The following is a 5,941-nucleotide window of genomic DNA, read 5'->3' as shown; positions in this document are numbered from 1 at the left end:
GAGATTATAGTAAAAAATTTCCCTAATATGGGAAAGGAAATAGTGACCCAAGTCCAGGAAACACAGAGAGTTCCATACAGGATAAACCCAAGGAGAAGCAGGCCAAGACACATAGTAATCAAACTAGCAAAAATTAAAGACAAGAAGAATTACTGAAACCAGCAAGGGAAAAATGACAAATAACATACAAGGGAACTCCCATAAGGTTAACAGCTGATTTCTCAGCAGAAACTCTACGAGCCAGAAGGGAGTGGCATGATATACTTAAAGTGATGAAAGGGAAGAACCAACAACCAAAATTACTCTACCCAGCAAGGATCTCATTCAGATTCGATGGAGAAATCAGAAGCTTTACAGACAAGCAAAAGCTAAGAGAATTCAGCACCACCAAACCAGCTCTACAACAAATGCTGAAGGAACATCTCTAAGTGGGAAACACAAGAGAAGAAAAACACCTACAAAAACAAACCCAAAACAATTAAGAAAATGGTCATAGGAACATACATATTGATAATTACTTTAAACGTGAATGGATTAAGTGCTCCAACCACAAGATACAGGATTGCTGAATGGATACAAAAACAAGACCCATCTATATGCTCTCTACAAGAGACCCACTTCAGACCTAGGGACACACACAGACTGAAAGTCAGGGGATGGAAAAAGATATTCCATGCAAATGGAAATCAAAAGAAAGCTGGAATAGCAATACTCAGATAAAATGGATTTTAAAATAAAGAATATTACAAGGGATCAATCCAAGAAGAAGATATAACAATTATATATATATATATATATATATATGCACCCAACATAGGAGCACCTGAATACATAAGGCAACTGCTACCAGATTTAAAAGAGGAAATCGACAGAAACCCAATAATAGTGGGGGACTTTAACACCTCACTTACACAATGGACAGATGATCCAAACAGAAAATTAATAAGGAAACACAAGCTTTAAGTAACAGAATAGACCAGATAGATTTAATTGATATTTATAGGACATTCCATCCAAACACAGCAGATTACACTTTCTTCTCAAGTGCACAAGGAACGTTCTCCAGGATAGATCACATCTTGGGTGACAAATCAAGCCTTGAGAAATTTAAGAAAATTGAAATCATATCAAGCATCTTTTCTGACCACAACACTATGAGATTAGAAAGCAATTACAGGGAAAAAACCATAAAATACACAAACACATGGAGGCTAAACAATACGTTATTAAATAACCAAGAGATCCCTGAAGAAATCAAAGAGGAAATTAAAATATAACTAGAGACAAATGACAACGAAAACACGATGATTGAAAACCTATGGGATGGAGCAAAAGCAGTTCTAAGAGGGAAGTTTATAGCTATCCAAGCCTACCTCAAGAAACAAACAAATTTGAAACAAATATACAAATAAACAAACCTCAAATAAACAATCTAACCTTACACCTAAAGGAACTAGAGAAAGAAGAAAAAACAAAACCCAAAGTTAGTAGAGGGAAAGAAATCATAAAGATCAGAGCAGAAATAAATGAAATAGAAACAAAGAAAACAATAGCAAAGATCAATAAAACTAAAAACTGGTTCTTTGAGAAGATAAACAAAACTGATAAACCATTAGCCAGACTCATCAAGAAAAAGAGGGAGAGGACTCAAATCAATAAAATTAGAAATGAAAAGAAGTTACAATGGACACGGCAGAAATACAAAGCATCATAAGAGACTACTACAAGCAACTCTATGCCAATAAAATGGACAACCTGGAAGAAATGGACAAATTTTTAGAAAGGTAGAGTCTTCCATAACTGAAACAGGAAGAAATAGAAAAAAAGAACAGACCAATCACAAGTAATGAAATTGAAAGTGTGCTTAAAAATCTTCCAACAAACGAAAGTCTAGGACCAGATGGCTTCACAGGTGAATTCTATCAAAAGTTTAGGGAAGAGCTAACACTCATCCTTCTCAAACTCTTCCAAAACACTGCAGGGAAAGGAACATTCCAAAACTCATTCTATGAGGCTACCATCACCCTGATACCAAAACAGGAGATAGTACCAAAAAAGAAAATTACAGACCAATATCACTGATGAATATAGATGTAAATATCCTCAACAAAATACTAGCAAACAGAATCCAACAATACATTAAAAGCATCATACACCATGATCAAGTGGGATTTATCCCAGGGATGCAAGGATTCTTCAATATATGCAAATCAATCAATGTAATACACCATATTAACAAATTGAAGCAGAAAAACCATAAGATCATCTCAATGGATGCAGAAAAAGCTTTTGACAAAATTCAACACCCATTTAGATAGAACTCTCCAGAAAGTGGGCATAGAGGGAACCTACCTCAACATAATAAAGGCCGTATTTGACAAACCCACAGCAAATATCATTCTCAATGGTAAAAAACTGAAACCATTTCCACTAAGATCAGGAACAAGACAAGGATGTCCTCTCTTGCCACTATTATTCAACATAGTTTTGGAAGTGCTATCCATGGCAATCAGAGAAGAAAAAGAAATAAAAGGAATAGAAGTTGGAAGAGAAGAAATAAAACTGTCACTGTTTGCAGAGGACATGATACCATACTTAGATAATCCTAAAGATGCCACCAGAAAACTACTAGAGCTAATCAGTGAATTTGGTAAAGTTGCAGGATACAAAATTAATGCACAGAAATCCCTTGCATTCATATACACTAACAACAAAAGATCAGAAATAGAAATTAAGGAAACAATCCCATTCCCCACTGTAACTAAAAGAATAAAATACACAGGAATGAACCTATCTAAGGAGGTAAAAGACCTGTACTCAGAAAACTATAAGACACTGATAAAAGAAATCAAAGATGACACAAACATATAGAGAGATATACAATATTCTTGGATTAGAAGAATCAATATTGTGAAAATGACTATACTACCAAAGGCAATCTACTGATTCAATGCAATCCCTATCAAATTACCAGTGGTATTTTTTTTACAGAACTAGAACAAAGAATCTTAAAATTTGTACAGAGACACAAAAGACCCTGAATAGTCAAAGCAATCTGTTTTTTTTTAAACATCCTTATTGGAGTATAATTGCTTTACAATGGTGTGTTAGTTTCTGCTTTATAACAAATTGAATCAGCCATACATACACATATATCCCTATATCTCCTCCCTCTTGCATCTCCCTCCCACACTCAATATCCCACCCCTCTAGTTGGACACAAAGCACCAAGCTGATCTCCCTGTGCTATGCAGCTGCTTCCCACTACATATGTATTTTACATTTGGTAGTGTATATATGTCCATGCCACTCTCTCACTTTGTCCCAGCTTACCCTTCCCCCTCCCTGTGTCCTCAAGTCCATTCTCTACATCTGCATCTTTATTCCTGTCTTACTCCTAGGTTCTTCAGAAACATTTTGTTTGTCTGTTTGTTTGTTTGTTAGATTCAATATATATGTGTTAGCATACGGTATTTGTTTTTCTCTTTGTGACTTACTTCACTCTGTACGACAGACTCTAGGTCCATCCACCTCACTACAGATAACTTAATTTCATTTCTTTTTATGGCTGAGTAATATTCCATTGTATATACATGCCACATCTTCTTTATCCATTCATCTGTTGATGGACACTTAGGTTGCTTAAAGTAATCTTGAGGGGAAAAAAATGGAGCTGGAGGAATCAGACTCCCTGTCTTCAGACTATACTATAAAGCTACAGTAATCAAGATAATATGGTACTTGCACAAAAACAGAAATATAATCCAATGGAACAGGATAGAAAGTCCAGAGATAAACCCATGCACCTATGGTCAACTAATCTCTGACAAAGGAGGCAAGGATATCCAATGGAGAAAAGACAGTCTCTTCAATAAGTGGTGCTGGGAAAACTGGACAGCTACATGTAAAAGAATGAAATTAGAACACTCCCTAACACCATACACAAAAATAAACTCAAAATGGATTAAAAATTTTAATGTAAGACTGGGCATTATAAAACTCTTAGAGGAAAACATAGGAAGAACACTCTTTGACATAAATCACAGCAAGATCTTTTTTGACCCACCTCCTAGAGTAATGGAAATAAAAACAAAAATAAACAAATGGGACCTAATGAAACTTAAAAGCTTTTGCACAGCAAAGGGTACCATAAACAAGACGAAAAGACAACCCTCAGAACAGGAGAAAATATTTGCAAATGAATCAACAGAGAAAGGATTAATCTCCAAAATATATAAACAGCTCATGCAGTTCAATATCAACAAAAAAAACAACCCAATCCAAAAATGGGCAGAAGGCCTAAATAGACATTTCTCCAAAGAAGACATACAGATGGCCAAGAAGCACATGAAAAGCTGCTCAGCATCATTAATCATGAGAGAAATGCAAATCAAAACTACAATGAGGTATCACCTCACACCAGTTAGAATGGGCATCATCAGAAAATCTACAAACGACATGCTGGAGAGGGTGTGGAGAAAAGGGAACCCTCTTGCACTGTTGATGGGAATGTAAAATGATACAGCCACTATGGAGCACAGTGTGGAGGTTCCCTAAAAAAGTAAAAATAGAATTACCATATGACCCAGCAATCCCACTACTGGGCGTATACCCAGAGAAAAACATAATTCAAAAAAGATAGATGCACCCCAATGTTCATTGGAGCACTGTTTACAATAGCCAGGTCATGGAAGCATTCCATTGAGAAACGAATGGATTAAGAAGAGGTGGTACTTATATACAATGGAATATCACTCAGCCATAAAAAAAAAAAAAAGGAATGAAATTGGGTCATTTGTAGGTACGTGGATGGATCTAGAGACTGTCATACAGAGTGAAGTGAGTCAGAAAGAGAAAAACAAATAGCGTATGTTAACGCATATATGTGGAACCTAGAAAAATGGTACAGATGAACCAGTTTGCAAGGCAGAAATAGAGACAAAGATGTAGAGAACAAACCTATGGACACCAAGACGGGAAAGCAGGGTGTGATGTGGGTGGTGATGGGATGAAATGGGAGATTGGGATGACATATATACCCTAATATGTTTAAAATAGATAATTAATAAGAACCTGCTGTATAAAAATATAAAATAAAATAAAATTCAAAAAAGAAAAAGAAAAGATGACAGCGATAACGTCAAAAGAACTCTGGGACCAACTTGAAGCTCCTAATACTCAATGCTGGATCAGTTTGAGCATCATTAGAAATGAGAATTACAATTTACTAAAAATTATCAAAATGTTTAAACACATGAATTCATAATTATTATATGTATATTATATAAAGAATGGTTCATAAATTCCATAGACTATTTTGCAGCATCAGTAATGATGTTTGGAAGGTTAGTCAACAAATAGGAAATGCTTATGGTTTTACCTTAAGTAAGATAATAAGCATTCTGACTACTACATGATTGTACATAAAAGGTAATGTACATGTATATATGTACTTGTACAAGAATACAAATGTGGAGAGAGAACCAAAGATGCATTTTATAAAATGATGAAATTGTGAATGTTTTTTCTTCCTTGTGATTTCTACTTCATGGTTTCAATGCATTTTATTCTATGAAAATATTTTAGTGCAATAAAATCAAATTATAATTAATTGACATTTAAAATCTTTTGCACCCTGATTGACCTCCTTTTCCCTTCATTGAGGACAGTATGATATGAAGAGAACAAAGTTCTTAAAGTCAGTCATACCTGGGTACAAATCTTAGATCTGCCATTATTTTAAACCCTGGTGTCACGTCCTAATATAATTTAACCATTTAATCACAATGAATTTCTTTAGGAATTCTTTGGCAGGTCATCTGGTATCAAATTGTGGATCAATACATTTTTAATTTTCTTTCTATTCCCTTGTTTGATCCTCAAATTTGAGAAACTTCTTTCTTATTTTCTACCATTTACAAAAAATCTGTTAAGATCAAAC

This window comes from Lipotes vexillifer, unplaced genomic scaffold (genome assembly GCF_000442215.2).
Source record: "Lipotes vexillifer unplaced genomic scaffold, Lipotes_vexillifer_v1.1 scaffold731, whole genome shotgun sequence".
In the NCBI taxonomy this organism is placed as follows: domain Eukaryota; kingdom Metazoa; phylum Chordata; class Mammalia; order Artiodactyla; family Lipotidae; genus Lipotes; species Lipotes vexillifer.
The sequence above is the reverse complement of the archived record's forward strand: the minus strand, read 5'-3'. Positions refer to the sequence as shown.